The sequence below is a fragment of the Rhamphochromis longiceps genome, linkage group LG3 (assembly GCF_057381845.1).
Source record: "Rhamphochromis longiceps isolate RC_006_pf linkage group LG3, R_longiceps_female_GT1.1, whole genome shotgun sequence".
NCBI classification, from domain to species: domain Eukaryota; kingdom Metazoa; phylum Chordata; class Actinopteri; order Cichliformes; family Cichlidae; genus Rhamphochromis; species Rhamphochromis longiceps.
Window position 1 is genome coordinate 1,925,442 of NC_140559.1, and position 16,589 is coordinate 1,942,030.

The 16,589-nt window shown below is 40.0% G+C and overlaps 1 long non-coding RNA gene and 2 pseudogenes across 1 annotated transcript; 2 read left to right on the forward strand and 1 right to left on the reverse strand.

Annotated features, from left to right (window-relative positions):
- The first annotated feature begins 227 nt into the window (after positions 1-227).
- On the forward strand, positions 228-1,963 carry LOC146672495 (stonustoxin subunit beta-like; annotated as a pseudogene).
- Positions 1,964-4,115: 2,152 nt separating this feature from the next.
- LOC146672496 (uncharacterized) lies at positions 4,116-8,609 on the forward strand. The gene is made up of 5 exons (XR_014908250.1): positions 4,116-4,501; positions 4,709-4,814; positions 5,433-6,162; positions 7,255-7,473; positions 8,087-8,609. It is a non-coding gene; the product is annotated as an uncharacterized LOC146672496 (long non-coding RNA).
- A 254-nt stretch (positions 8,610-8,863) lies between these two features.
- Positions 8,864-13,322, reverse strand: LOC146672497 (G2/M phase-specific E3 ubiquitin-protein ligase-like; annotated as a pseudogene).
- Positions 13,323-16,589: the final 3,267 nt, after the last annotated feature.

Consider the following 16,589-nt stretch of genomic DNA (forward strand, 5'->3'; position numbering starts at 1 on the left):
GACTGAACTGAGGGAACACACGGAAAGGACAACATAACATCACACGAACATCAATGACACGACCAAGAACTGGTGAAACCGAGGAACTTAAATACACAGGTTGAATGATGGCAATGATTGGAAGCAGGTGAGTACAGGGCTGAACATAATCTGACTAATGACACAAGAGACAAGCTGACACGGGGAAAAAACAGGAAGTGAGAGCACTGTGGCGAACTAAACTGAACATGACAAAACGGAAAACACTGACAGTATCCCCCTGCCAAAGGCCGGCACCCGACGGCCGAAAGAGAAAAAGACCAGAACAGGGCGGGCGGAAGGGGCCCAGGACGGAGGGACGGAGTCCAAAACAAAAACAGTTCCGGTGGGCGGCCGCGAGGAAGGCGGCGGTGGCCACTGAGCAGTTCCGGTGGGCGGCCGCGAGGAAGGCGGCGGTGGCCACTGAGCAGTTCCGGTGGGCGGCCGCGAGGAAAGCGGCGGCGGCGGCCACTGTGCCGGTCCGGAGGGCGACCGCGAGGAAGGTGGTGGCAGCCACTGAGCAGTCCCGGTGGGCGGCCGCGAGGAAGGCGGCGGCGGCCACTGAGCCGGTCTGGAGGGTGGCCGTGAGAAAGACGGCGGCGGCCACTGAGCCGGTCCGGTGGTCGACCACACCAGCGACGAGAAGAAGGTGGCTGAGGAGCAGCTGCAGGAGGCGGCGTGGGAGCCGGCGGTGACTGAGGAGCAGCTGCAGGAGGAGACGAGGCTGAGGCTGGACCAGGCGAAGCAGAAGCCGAGGCTGAGGCTGGACCAGGCGAAGCAGAGGCCGAGTCTGAGGCTGGACCAGGCGAAGCAGAGGCCGAGTCTGAGGCTGGACCAGGCGAAGAAGAAGTCGAGTCTGAGGCTGGACCAGGCGAAGCAGAGGCCGAGTCTGAGGCTGGACCAGGCGACGGCACGGGAGCCGGGGGTGACGGAGCCACAGCTGTAGGGCCAGCATTGTGAAAATGTTGGACTGTTCCTTTATACAGTGTCTAACAGTGTGCGTATGAGAGCCATGTAATGTCCATGTGTGCATGCTGACTGTGCTGCTCTGACCCCCCTCCTCCTTTCAGGGTGGAGCCTGCTGGAGTCTGATGGTTGAGACCAGGTCTGAGGAAGTGTAAGTGTGTTTTTAATGGGGTTCATGAAAACAAAGCAGCACACATTCAACCATCTTCATCATGTCAGGAGTCATCATCAAAGTGTCAATCAATGAACAGATGATGGATCAATAACTGCAGCTGGATTGTGTTTGTTCTCTCCATCAGATTCCTGTCAACTCACAATCGACACAAACACAGTACACTCAAACCTCCAACTGTCTGACAACAACAGGAAGGTGACACGTGTGAAGGAGGTTCAGTCATATCCTGATCATCCAGACAGATTTGACATACATCCTCAGCTCCTGTGTAGAAATGGTCTGACTGGTCGCTGTTACTGGGAGGTTGAGTGGAGAGGAAGAGCTGACATATCAATAAGTTATAGAAGAATCAGAAGGAAAGGAAATAGTGATGACTGTTTGTTTGGAGGGAATGATCAGTCCTGGAGTCTGAGCTGCTCTGATGATGGTCCTCAGTCTGTCTGGCACAACAATAGAGAAACATCCATCTCCTCCTCCTCCTCTGTCTCTAACAGAGTAGCAGTGTATGTGGACTGTCCTGCTGGCACTTTGTCCTTCTACAGAGTCTCCTCTGACACTCTGATCCACCTCCACACCTTCAACACCACATTCACTCAAACTCTTTATCCTGGGTTTTGGTTCTGGACTCCTGGTTCCTCAGTGTCCCTGTGCTGAGTGGAGTGTAAAGAGTGTGTCCTGTTAGAGAAACACTCTGACTGTTGAACAGATAGTTCAGTCTGTACATGTCTGTCTCTTTCACTCACAAACACGTTTTCAGATTCATGGATTCAATCAGTTGATGTTTGAAACTCTTCTAAATGGTTCCTTGTAAACTTCTTTGTGGCGAGAATAAGGCATGGCAGGACCACGGAGTATCATTCGGAGCCATCTTTATTTACATCTCACCACAACACACCCTAACCCCTGAGTCCCCGTGTTTTTAACTAGGCGGGTGTGATTAAGGATGCCGTGCAGGTGCGTCCGCCCTCCCTGCACGGCACCGCAGACCACGCCCCACCACATTCTTCCTCTTCAACCATTTAAAGATGGAAGCTCCCATTATTCCAGGATCCACATGTTGTTTTCTGTCTTTTTTCCACTCAAAGCTTCACAGTGAATCTCAGTATGTTGTGTTTCTCTGAAGCTCAGTTCACAACCAGCTCCTCTGCATTTTCAACAAGTCTGAGCTCATTAAAATGAATCCAAATGTTTGATTTCTCTTTCTTAATGGGATGTTTCCAAACTCTCCACATGCTCTCACTGTTTCACTGTTGGAAGCTCATCATGTGAAAATGTTTCAGCCATAGAAGCTGAAAATATTGGCTCAATAGTTTTGAATGCAGTTCTAACCAGTGTGCTGGGTTTTTAAAAATACGTGGCTGCTGCCTGATGTTGGGCCCACAGAGGAAGACGCCTCACTCACTCTTCTTCACTTCCTCCTTAAACATGTGGAAGGAGAGCAAAGTGCCAGACTCTTATTTCTGACAGGAACAGAAGAAACCACAGCAAACTGTTCCAGTTCTTCATCTTCATCACAATCTATTTATTTCTGATGGTGTCTTCAGTCTGAGGGTTTGAAGTTTCCATGTCTGTGTGATGTGTGGTGTGAAGGCTGCTGGTTAAACTGGGACTCACTGTTTAAAGCACTGAGTGCTCATAGAGAGATGCTCCATGCATCCCAGTACAGACTACAAACATGGTGGAAACTTAGCTTTGATATCCACACACTCTGCACGTCTGTGAGTAACTGTGATGAAGATGTGCAGAGATCTGTGTACAAACAGGAGAAAGACTGTAAAGACTCTGTGCTTCTAACAGCCTCTGTTAACATATGTGAGGCTGTTTGTTGTTGTTGCCATGGAGCTTTTCACTGTTTGGGTCAGCAGGTCATGTGATCAGGTTTGTTCTGCTGGACGATGGTTCAGTGTCGGGGTTTGTTTGCATTCATCAATAAATATCTAAATAAATCAAAGACTCCATGTTTGTTCTTTCATCATGTGACCTCTGCTCATCCATCTCTGTGTGTATCAGGATACATTTAGTTCATAATACACAGAAAAATCAGAGTTATTACCTGTAATAAATGTGAAAGTAAAGATTCCTGCAGTGATAACCAGGCAGGACTGAAATACATCCACAGGTGAGGGGAGGAGCAAAACGAGGGACTTTCACCATTTTACACTAAAGCACTCAACTAATGTTTCTAATATGAAAACAAATAAGCCCACATTAATGTGAGCATTTATTAAATAATAATAATAATGATTTCCTTCTGATCTCATTTCCATAGCAGAGAAAACTGTGGTGTATATTGAGGTGGAGGGTGTGGTCTATGGCTCAGCTGAAAATACGTGAGCCCTGGGTCCCTAGTACCAGGCCATGACAAGTATAACAGAATAGTTTTAGTGTTTTGTTTATTAAAACTGTAGTATGAACTACAAAATGCAGCAACACATTTAAAAAAACAAAACAAAATGGATGCTGTATCCTGTATCCTAAAAATAATAATGAGAGAGACGGGATTGTTTTCTTTTACACATGCACGTGTAATAAGTTGAAGTAGTCGTATCAAAAACATTAATTCAGTGAATACAAATGACTGTGCTCCATGAAAATGTGAATCCTGCCGGCGGCAGAGTGTAGAAGCAGCAGGTACACCACCTGCCAAAACTGATGTGAAGCACACCAAAATCTGTTTTAGTCGTGGTCATGTGACCTGGGTGTTTTGTTGTGCTTTGTCATCTGCGCTTCGGAAGCTCAACACAATGCCTGCCTCACAGTCTGTCAGTAAACAATGTTTTAAATCAATATTTGACTAAATGTAGGAGGTTTTTTTGTTTCACAGATGTGCTGCTGACAACCAAACTCCATTAAAAACTTGCAGATTTAATGCTGAGTTAAATGATTCAGCTTTTATTTTAAAGGAGATGCACTCTCACTAAACATAGTGTAAAATAAAACTTGTACCCCTACGGTGGCCCTGAGAGGCCAAACGGACTGCAACTTCAGAAAACACTTGCAAAAAGAAAAATGCTGCAAAAAGGAAAACGCTGCAAAAAGAAAGACGCTGCACTGCAACTTCAAGAAAAACGCTGCACTGCAAAAAGAAAAATGCTACAAAAAGAAAGACGCTGCACTGCAACTTCAAGAAAAACGCTGCACTGCAAAAAGAAAAACGCTACAAAAAGAAAAACGCTGCAAAAAGAAAAGCGCTGCAAAAGCACACAAAGCACAACGGAAATAGGAAAAAAGACAACGGAAATGTTCCTGGGGAGACAATAACCCGACGGACCAGTTGCACGAACCAAAACATGCTAACCAGTGCGCTAGGACTGGGACACACTTCAAAGAAGTGGAGGAGAGGTAAATGTGTTGTAATCTCATGATTCTAATAATACTACAGATATCTGGAATATACATTCAAAGATAATTCTAACAAAGATAATGTTTAATGTAGCCTTAGAAATGAAGCTTTTTTAAACTCGAGAACAAATACTAATAAGTCAAAGTCATTAAGGAATATTGCAGTTAATGTGTTCAGGTTTTAATTTGGCATTGTGTCTTTATCAGGCAATGTATTGTCCATATTGTGGAATCCAGCTAGTGGGGCAAATTGGAGTTTTTTGTGGGTCCTGTGGAACTAACATTCAAGTTTTAGCACCTTTTATAGAGAATGGTAAGCACTTCACTTTCCTAAGTTCTAGTATTTATTGCTCACCTTTTAATTGCTTCATAATGACTTATATACACCACAGTAGCTTCAGTAGTGAGTGCTAAACTTTTTTTTTTTGGGGGGGGGGGGAGATTATTATTCATGTGCCATTCCAAAGTACTATATTCATTTGCTTATTCTAAGGTTTTTGTATTGTTAAAGACTCTGTATGCAAAGATAAATCAGAATTCCAAAAACGCAAAGGCATGAACTGCTAGGTACTAAGAACTGTATTCTGGTTTAAGCCTGCCACCGGTTCTACAGCATAATTTTAAAAACTAGTTTATGACTTAATAGGGCATATGTACACAGTGACGAAATTCTTCTAACTTCTCTAATTTTGCTCATTTTGAGTTGTCAGCATAGAGGTCTTAATGAGAGTGATAAGTCCTGAATCCTGGTCCATGTTCTTTGAGCTTTTGCTGGCCTTTATTTAAGCACACATCAAGAAGATTAAATACTTGAGTCATGTTTATTGAGACTTGTTTCAGATGTGGTATTTTTTTTAAAAAACTCTTATTAAGTGCATTTGTGGATTCCTGCGGTCGTAATTATCTTTTCATGTTTTCTCTTCAACCTTAGGCCCAGTCTCAGTCACAGACATCATCAATAAGTATTTCTCTGAGGGCCATACATATGAAGTGATCCTGGATTTTCTTGAAAACAAGCATAATATTTGTATGAGTCTGAGAACATTAAAGAGGAGGCTAAAAGATGCTGGAATGACTAGAAGGACTGACTTTACTGCCACTGACATTGTCATTTCCACTGTTACACAAGAACTGAGAGGCTCAGGTCAGCTTCTGGGTTACAGATCCATGTGTCAGACACTGCGACAAAAGTATAATCTGAAAGTTAAAAGAAATGATGTAATGCACATACTCTCAAGACTAGATCCATATGGTGTTAAGCGTCGCTGTAAACGCATGTTTGTTCGAAGAGGATATTTTTCAGAAGGACCAAATCAAGTGTGGCATGTGGATGGTTATGATAAGCTGAAGCCCTTTGGTGTTGCTATTAGTGCATGTGTCGATGGATTTTCAAGGAAAGTTATGTGGCTCAGCTGTGGCAGCTCAAATAATGACCCAGGTATCATTGCAAAATATTATATGGAGTGCTTGTCACGGTTTGGTCAACTTCCAGCATGCCTTCGTACAGACTGTGGCACAGAAAATGGCACAATGGCAGCCATTCATTGTGCTTTAAGATCAGACCATGGAGATGAACTTGCAGGAGCCCACAGTCATATGTATGGTACCTCAACTACAAATCAACGGATTGAAAGTTGGTGGTCTTCGTTCAGAAAGCAAAGGTACATGGCTTTTAAAATATATTCTGAAACTAAAATTGAATGGTTCTGAAGGTGTTTCGTGGTCAGGGATATACTTTTTTTTTTGTGGGTGGGGCTTTATACTCAAATATTCAAATTCAAATCAAATTCAAATTTTATTTGTCACACACACACAACCATACACAGTATGACATGGGGGTGAAATGCTTGTAGCTGTACAATGCTGTACAATATTAAATTACAGTCACAAACAAACAAAGAAAACATAGTCACCTACACATTTTTCTCATGTGATGCACAACTGCTTCAAAAAATATAATAAATGGTTTGGTATACCAGTGACATTTGTTTGTATTAAAACAACACACTCAAAAGGAAAATCCTACTCAGACATTCCACAAAGTCCTAAAAAGGAACTATAAAAAAACAACAAACAAACTGACATTCAACATTTTAATAAATTTTTATAAATCCTAGAGGCAATGGCATCAGTAAAGATTGATGTATTTAAAATTGAGTAAAATTTATTCAAATTTGTGTGCCTACATAGTACCAAACTAACATCTAGATCAAATAGTTTACCTGTAGGGAGTCATATAAATAAAAGAACAAGGGATTCTTCAAATTTGAGAACTGTAATATGAGTAATATAAGAACATTGATCCAACATGACAGAAATTTGTTAGAGGAGGTCATTTGTTTCAGACATTTCTTCGACTTTGTGTGCCAAAAAAAAAAATACTGATTTTTTCACTAGTTTTTGGATTTCTGTGTGGTATCTAACAAGTGATAACAGCTTCAGTGTTCATGTAGAAACAAAATAGTACATTTATATGGACAGATCTGTATATTACAACTTTTCTTGAGTTCAACCGCCAAATGCAGGAATAACAGAAGGATTAATCATTTTGTTAAATTTTGTTATTTGTGTGAAGTTGCTTTTTTTTTCCTGCAGTGCATTGATGAAACACTTCAAAACATGTGAATAAGCTTTTCTTTGAACGAAATTGCGCACATTTCAATATTCTTAAGATTACGACTTTTTTTTAAAGAGGACAATTACATTGAATCACTTGTTATTAAATTTTATATGCTTTGTCATTCCACCATTAGAACTCAGTTCTGGATTGAACTCTTCAGTGACCTGAGGGAGAGGCATCTTTTCAACGGCAGTCATGAACATAAATGCCTTCTACGATATGTCTTCCTCAATGTCTTGCAAAAAGAGCTTGACGAGTACAGAGATCTCTGGAACACTCACACCATCCAACCTGTGCGCCAATCTTGTTGTCCATCTGGTAAACCAGAAGCCATGTATCACCTGCCTCATAGGTATGTATTTAGTCCATGGATTTTATTTCATAGTTTTACTAAAATTTTTCTTCCTCAGTATAGTGTATTGTATGTGCAGGATACCTGTCCAGCTTGCTGTTATTAAACCTTTTGTTCATTTATAAAATGGTTCAGGAACAGTCCATCCCTTATGTGCACTCTTTTCTTTCTTGACCTAACCACTTGAGTTAAGTAAGCAGTATGTCATTTAGGTTTAACAATTTGCCCTAACTGTTACTCACAGCAGGTATTACACACACTTTAGCAATTGAATAGTGTGTTTTGTTGTTTTCACCTTTTTGCTGAATAGAAGTTAAAGCTGCCACTTGTGTTTTGCCATTAGTTCTGTTCTCTGACTTCATGCACTTACGTTTTATTTTTATATTTTTTCCCCCCAAAAAAAAAAAAAAAAAGTTAGACAATCATATTTTAACTTTGGATCACATCTTGGCTAAAAATGACAAATGTAGATATGCATAATTAAGATTCTTTAAAATCACAATTTCCAGAACTGACTTTTAATTATAAGATTGACTTTGCGCTTTTGCTGTAACCTTGAAAGATAGTACCTGGAGAAGTGACTGAATTTGTTCATTTTTCTGATTGACCTAAGGTATGGTGGAAGAGAGTGTGGATTCCAAGTGCCTCAAGAAATCCTGCACCAGTTTGATGACATTCTACCTGCTCAGTACAGTCTATGTGGGGACGACAATCTCCAGGTTCATTTCACAAACTTGGAAAGACAGAGTGAGCTCCCTCGACCAGTCAACTGGACTACTGCAGTTGAAAATTATATAACACTCAAAAATATGACTGGACTTTAGAAGTCAATGTAAAATCATCTGCTAGATGTGAGTACAATTACCACTGACACTAATTGTCACAAACCAACTTTAATGAGTATTGAAAAAAATAGTACCATAGTTTTTATATAAATAGTTTCACTACCGTCAACTTTTCAGTGTGTACGCTTTCTACCTGAAGAAATCAAAAGACCATACTGTACAAAATAACTTGTTCCTTTTATTTAGGTGTTGTAACAAACACATTGATTAATTTGGAGATCTGTTTTACAAACAAAGGTTTACAAAAGCATTCAGCGAGACCTGTATTTATGTGGGTTTTTCTTTTTCTAACTCCAAGAACAACTTGCATATCTTACAAAAAAATGTAATCAAACACGGAAGTGTTTGATTAAATAAAGCCTTTTAACTGAATTTATCAGATTTTTTTCCCTGTGTTATTATACTAGCGTGTCTCAGTACATTAGAATACTTCAGAAATGTTTTATTTTGTTACATAGACATATTTCACTGTGTTAAGAAATTGCCAAACTTGTTCAATTGTCCCACTATGATACTATGCTTTTGAAATTCCAAAACCTGATTGAACTTTCTGCGATGCATTAAACTTTATGTGATTTACAGAAATTATTAGAAACAAAAATTTTCAGATTTTAAAATCACAAACTTCAAATGTTTGCTAAAACCATAAATGTGGCTTAAAAGCAAAAGGACTTGGACCTTAGGGAAGCCCAAACCCAGGAGAGTTCTGGATGCCATAATCCATGGCTTCTTGGAAGTCCTCATAACTGTGTAACACTGGGATTTTGATAGTATTTGCACAGACATCTGCTACAGGGAAGCGTGAAGTGGTCTGGAAAAGAAGTTGTGGCTTTGGCTGAATTGCTGCAGGAGGAATTTCTCTCAGTCCAGTTGCAAACATAAGGATGTCTTCAAGAGACAGACTTCCATTTCTCTCTGAAAATGTAAAGAGAATAAAAGTTATTTCTAATGATAATAAACAGGAAAAAGGGGCCATTACACTTTGCTGACATAAATGTACTCATTTCAACATTTTCAACCAAATTTAATACCTTCTACAGAAAGCAGATAGTCTTGCCAGTAGCTCAGTACTCTTGTCTCCTCTTGACGCCTAGAGCTGCCAGGTGGACCAAATTGCACATGGAAGATGTTCTCAAGAAGATCAGCTGTCAGCCTGGTCTCAGTGTAGCACATGAATGAGAAGAAGAGTGAAGGATGCTGTTCCAGGGCGTTTAGAAAATCCAGTGTTGCTAGACCCTTTCTGAAACTAGAAAACAGTCTAATTTTTAATAAAATGTTTAATGTTATTTGTGCAAGAAAGCAAAACTTCACATCGGAAACTACTGTGTTACGAAAGTAACCAACATTCTTATCTAGCTAAGACACTCATCCTGCTACAAAAAAAAAGTCCTCCTGAAAAAGGTCTTGCATTTAGAATATGTTTTTTCCGTCCTTTAAATTTCACAGGAATAAAAAAAAGTAACAATTTATTCTTCTGAAAAGATTTTGTAAAATGGGCACATAATAGTCTGAATTCTATACCTTTGGATGGAAAGATGGTTTCGGTAGATGAAGTACCACTGAATGTAATCCGCTACTACCTTCTTCTTATCCTCCAGTGTCCTCATGAATCGACAGCATCCTGCTGTCTGGAGCATGCTTGAGTGTTTTTCTGAGATTACTCGGAGCTCACTTAGAGATGCTGCATTCTTTATCTAAAGAGAAAAATATATATTACACACACATACACATGCACAAGTGACATCCTTCGCATGCTGTCTATTAATGTGCGATGTAACACAGTCTTGGATTACAGAATCCGTAATCATTTCAGGCATCAGTTAGTTACCAAGCGTATGTTAAGTGGATAACTAAAACTAAAAATTTGCATTTATTGGTGTTTGTCATAATCATAACATCATAAATTTACCTCTAGTAGAGCCTTCTTGATTTCTTCATCTGGTATATCATCAATTGGTGCCTCGAATGTCTTGTCTTTTCCAACAAGTTACATAAAGAAGTTTGGAGATATACAACATGGCCCTGGACCACCATGGACAATGGAAACTGCAATCATTCTTCCAACGTAGAAATATTCATTTTCATCTGCAGCTAAAGATAAAGACAATTCATTATAATAAAGTAATTTTGACCATGGAAAAAAATGTGAAAAAAATAAATACCTTCACTATGAAATGTGAGATATTTGGCATAGTCTTTTCCTTCGAATATTCTTCTCGTCCTTATGGCTTCCATCAAAAGGGTGAGAAATTCTCGAGTAGGCCCACCTGTGTCTATTGCCTCTTCAGCCAGCCCCACATCATCAGAGAATTTCACCATCATGCCAGAGTTGGGACTATATGAAGACCTTCTGAAGCCTCGGTAGGCACCATCCCAGACATTGGCTCGGTTAATGTTGAATCTGCTACAGGAGGTTTTGTTGATCTTCAGAGCCAGATTTGAGATGACATCTGCAGCCGTCAATCCATCAGGTTCATCACTGTAGAATGAGTCAGTGAAAAGCAACAAAATATTTACACTATTTACACTTTATGTATTTTTTTTTTGTTTAATATCTTTTAAGTAATTTTTCTTGCTTTATCAATTGGCCTTTTTCTGTTAATTAATTTTAAAAAGCAAAATAGTAATCTGAAGAACAATCATCAGCAACCAAATAATTTTAAGAATCTTTTTTTTCTGAATACAATCATCAGCAGAATAACTTCACAGGAAAAGTTAAGCTATGTTTGCTCCTGTAAAAGGTTAGGATCAAAAATAGCAGCAGTACCCAGCACTATTTTTAGTAAAAAAATATTTGATAAATAGGTTAACTGCAAGTCACACACTATGGGTTTATTATACTTATTCGAGATATGAAAGTTACCAGTTTTCCTTTTGCAACTCCTCTCCCTCAGCATCTGAAGAACTGCTGTCAATAACGACAGGTGCATAGATATTGGTATAGATACTGTCAAAGGAGAGTAAAAACAGAAGATTAAAATATATTTTATGTAATAGTAATTCTGGCTCTACATTTGGCTGGGTTGGGTCTGAAGTACTTCACCGTGACTGAATTTGCTCAAGTTATGGATTAGATAGAGAACCTCTATAATTAAAAAACAACAACAACAACAACAACAAAAAACTGTTTCACTGAGCTTATTACTTTATAATTATTTACAAGATATATCATTTCATATTTTTTAAATTTTAGAATCACAATCTGAATCATAATACTTCATTGATCCCTAGGGGAAATCATGTAATTTTATAACTTAAGACTAACTTGTAACTTGTAGTATGTTCTCCTGATGTGGATGCCATTTGAGATTCTGTACCACACCGAACCTTCAGCATAAACACAAACACAACACAATACCATAACAACTGCAGATGTAATGGCATGCAAATGAAACTTAACAATTAAATATGCAACATTGTTATACAAAAGAGTATTATGTACTTGCACATCAGATGTTTGGGATATTGAAGTTGACCTATAAAATATAGATCAAATGATAAAAAGAAAATGTTATAAAACATAACATGCTTTTGTGGCCATCAAATGCTTACATTAAAGTGTTAAGAACGTTAGATGTTTATATACCTGCCACAGAGGCCAGATCAATGTGCTAGAAGGTAGCCAACTTACCGACGTATAGGCTCTGGTGTACTGCTTTCTGGACTTGACCAAAGCTGTCAGATAAAATCATCAAACACCAAACTCGTTGATTATGGCTGCTCAGATCCTTACCACTATATATACACAACGATAGAATGATATTAGTCTTATATCCAGACATTGAATGCATTTTGCCCGAACTGAGAGCACTAACATCTCGAACTAATGAATCCTTGAGATTTACATACCACTGTGTCAGAGAGGGGTGACGTAACGGGTGGTACCCTAACGACAACTTCATCATCCTCCTCAACTTCTGAAACACTAACATCTGTGGGAACGTATGAAATACTTTGGTTAAAATCTTCAACACAGTAATCACAAGATTCTTTAACAATATGAGTATAAAAAAGAATTAATGGCAATTCTATTTAACTCACATTCTGACAAAAAGTCCTCAAGTGTGCAGACAAATAGTGTAATTCTTTGGTAAGGCTTGCCAACGGCCTCTTTGTAGAGTTCAATCGTAAAGGGTGTGTCAGTTCCTGGAATATTTTTTATTTGAGAGCCATCAGGGTAGAGCAGGATGTATTCTACATCTTTCATATCTTGGTTGAAAGCTTTCAATTTTTTAATGGCAGCACCCAACAGCCTCTCAGATGACCAGCTTGGGTCAACATGTAATGGTAGTGATTTCCCTCTTATGGGTCTCATGCCAGTCCTCTTTTTGTTCATGATCCCAACAGAAATCTAGATTACATTTTAGGAAAAAAAAGTGGTCACATATTAGAAAAGTATTGTCAGACAACAGATTAACATTTAAAAAACTTTGTATTTATACCTTCACTGTTTTCTTTGATTTCTTTTTGGATTTTGAGAACATCCTCCTTTCTGCCTCTTTACCTTCACGGTACTTGAAGAACTGCTGAACAACTGTCTTGGCTGAACAGGAAAAAAGGGTGAAAGACAGAGAGACTCTTTATTGGTCTATCGTTGTTTATAATTCAAAAGCAAACATGAAAAAGTCATTATTCAAAAAACATATGAACATAATGCACAAAAAAATCTACCTCTTCCCCACAGTCACATCCAGCAGAAAAATGTCTATGCTTTCAGAAATGCAGATTTATTAGTCACATGACACCTGATGTCTATAGTTTTCCTTTTTTTTTTTTCATTTATGACACTATCTGTAAATTACAAACACCTGAACAAATCTTGCCCTTTTAACTTTTTTCCGTATAGAACGAGTTACAATAGCAGAAAGTTCAGAAAAAAATACCTCTTGAGTGTTCTTGTTCTGTGGAAGCATCTTTAGCTGGTACAAAACTTATGTCTTTTCCACAGGAACAGCAAAATTTTGTCAAGTTCTCAAACTGGAATCCACAGAATGGACAATACATCATAACCTGAAAAACATGAGTTGTATGATTTTAGCAATTAATTTTACAAAACAGTCAAATATATATAAAAACACAAAACACCCAGCACGCCCCTGCGGGCGGTTTATCCTTCAAGCTCGGGTCCTCTACCAGAGGCCTGGGAGCTTGAGGGTCCTGCGCAGTATCTTAGCTGTTCCCAGGACTGCGCTCTTCTGGACAGAGATCTCCGATGTTATTCCCGGGATCTGCTGGAGCCACTCACCTAGCTTGGGAGTCACCGCACCTAGTGCTCCGATTACCACGGGGACCACCTTTACCTTCACCCTCCACATCCTCTCGAGCTCTTCTCTGAGCCCTTGGTATTTCTCCAGCTTCTCGTGTTCCTTCTTCCTGATATTGCTGTCATTCGGAACCGCTACATCAATCACTACGGCCGTCTTCTTCTGTTTGACTACCACCACTATATCCGGTTGGTTAGCCACCACCATTTTGTCCGTCTGTATCTGGAAGTCCCACAGGATCTTAGCTCGGTCATTCTCCACCACCCTTGGGGGCATCTCCCATTTTGACCTCGGGACTTCCAGGTTATACTCGGCACAGATGTTCCTGTACACTATGCCGGCCACTTGGTTATGGCGTTCCATGTATGCCTTGCCTGTATATATATATATATATATATATATATATACAGTCCACAGCTCCGAACTGTTGTAAAGGGACCTTTGGCTAATACGTGGGGTTCAGTGTCTGGCTCGCACCTGGAACTAGCTTTACAGTTTTGGTCAACTTTGCTAGCGAGAGACAGAGAGAGGCATTGAAAGGCTGCTCCAACCGAACTTATTGTTTCGGAGGAAAACACAAACACAGTGTACAGTCGAGTCTAAACAGTGTACTTACATCTGGACTCGTCAGGCACTGTTTTTGGCTGCAGTGGTTATTATTATATTTACATGCTTCCATCTCCCTTTTCTGCTAGGTGAGAACTCATACTTTTCCACTTTCCTTTTCCTCACTCCCTGGCTCACAGAAACTTCACGTGTATGGCAGTCCATTCTCCCTGCAGCACGGACTACACGAGGGCACATCCTTTATCACTATGCCTGTAATACTCTGCCTATTGCCTTCATATTAAAAATTTTTTTGAACAATAATTATTGAAAATATTTTGTCATGTCATTATACTGCCGCAAGTAGAGGTGACATGAGCCGCGAAACTGAGACACAGGCATTAGAGCCTCTTAATGCTTGTTTTGTTTGGGTTTCCACCAGAGTGGAATTAACAAAAAATAGAGAGGGCATAGCCTAACATACGAAATAGGAAAATAATGATGTGTAATCTATTTATTTCAACAAAAAAACTGTATTCTGAATACCACCTATTTATCTGTAGTATTATTAGAATCATGAGATTACAACACATTTACCTCTCCTCCACTTCTTTGAAGTGTGTCCCAATCCTAGCGCACTGGTTAGCATGTTTTGGTTCGTGCAACCGGTCCGTCGGGTTATTGTCTCCCCAGGAACATTTCCGTTGTCTTTTTTCCTATTTCCGTTGTGCTTTGTGTGCTTTTGCAGCGCTTTTCTTTTTGCAGCGTTTTTCTTTTTGTAGCGTTTTTCTTTTTGCAGTGCAGCGTTTTTCTTGAAGTTGCAGTGCAGCGTCTTTCTTTTTGTAGCATTTTTCTTTTTGCAGTGCAGCGTTTTTCTTGAAGTTGCAGTGCAGCGTTTTTCTTGAAGTTGCAGTGCAGCGTCTTTCTTTTTGTAGCATTTTTCTTTTTGCAGTGCAGCGTTTTTCTTGAAGTTGCAGTGCAGCGTCTTTCTTTTTGCAGCGTTTTCCTTTTTGCAGCATTTTTCTTTTTGCAAGTGTTTTCTGAAGTTGCAGTCCGTTTGGCCTCTCAGGGCCACCGTACTTATCAGAGACATCGTGACTGTGGCTAAATTAAACCAAAAAACCAAAACCTAATTCAAGACTTAAAGACTTTCTTCATGACACAAATGAGATTTCAGTGTATTAATAGAACTAAATAAGCTCAGAGTTGAAAGGCTGGAGTATTATGTACGTGCTTCACTGTCAGGATCTTCAGGGGGATTCAAAGGGAAACATCAAACTGCTGTAATGAGATAAACTAGTTGGGCTGAACACACTTATCTGTAGTTTGTCTCCATCCAGGATCATCAGAATATAATGAACATGTGTGAAGAGCCACAAAATGCTGCTGCCCTCTCAGCATGATGAGCTCCAGCCTTTGTTAACAGGACAACAGGAAACATGAGACAACTTTCAGAGACAGTAACCAACTGTGGCCACAAGATGGCAGCAGCTGATCTGAGATCCTTTATTGGACAGAACGACTCTGCTCTGTGACATCATCAGAGAGACGGCCTTCACTTTGATAGATCTGACGTCATGTCTGCACTGCCTGCCTTGTTTGTCCTGAGCACCTATATGTGAATGTAAGCAGAGAGAGCAACAGCACAGTGGATCAAAGCTGCAGATGATGATCACACACACCTCAAAGCTTTGAAGACCCACCTGAAGACTAACTGTGCTTACTGTTCTCCACGGTCACCAGACCTCAGACCCACTGAACATTTAAACTCTGAACTTATCCACCTTTTTAGCTCATGATTTAAACCTTTGACCACACATTTCAATCTAAAATTCAAGTCTTACTGTCCATTTACAGTTTGTTTTTTATGGTTATCGATCAGCCTTAATAAACACCTAGATTTAGATTTGCCTCCATGTCTCAGCATTTGGACCACTGCTTAACATGATCTGCGTCCCACAGCAGTGAAAGGCTAAGGGCCAGCCATAAGGGGTTCAGCATCCAGGGTAATGGTGACACTGAGACAGTCGATGGCGATGACAGAGACCGTGAAGGAGGCGTGAGCGGTGGGACGTGCAGGACAGCAGGGAAAGAAACGATAAAGAAGGAGAGCAAGAAGCCAACAACACATGAACTGAGGCAACAATGTCCTTATAGTAATCTTAACATTGCATTTGGGAATATTTCATGGTGCGTGGAACTTTCTGGGATGTTAGGTGACTGTGAGTGACAGAGAAAGGAAACCAAACAGAAAGGATGAGACCACACCAGTGAGTTACCAGTGATGGACATAAAGTGCTGATAGTGGCTGTAGGAGGGAAGAACAGGTCGCTGATGGAGAGCAGCAACATTAAAGAGTATAAAACAAACTCCATACGGACATGAGAAGTCATAAACGACACACCTGTAACTGCTTCAGAGATGCTATATCTGTATTATCCACGTAGCTCTAGTGCATCAC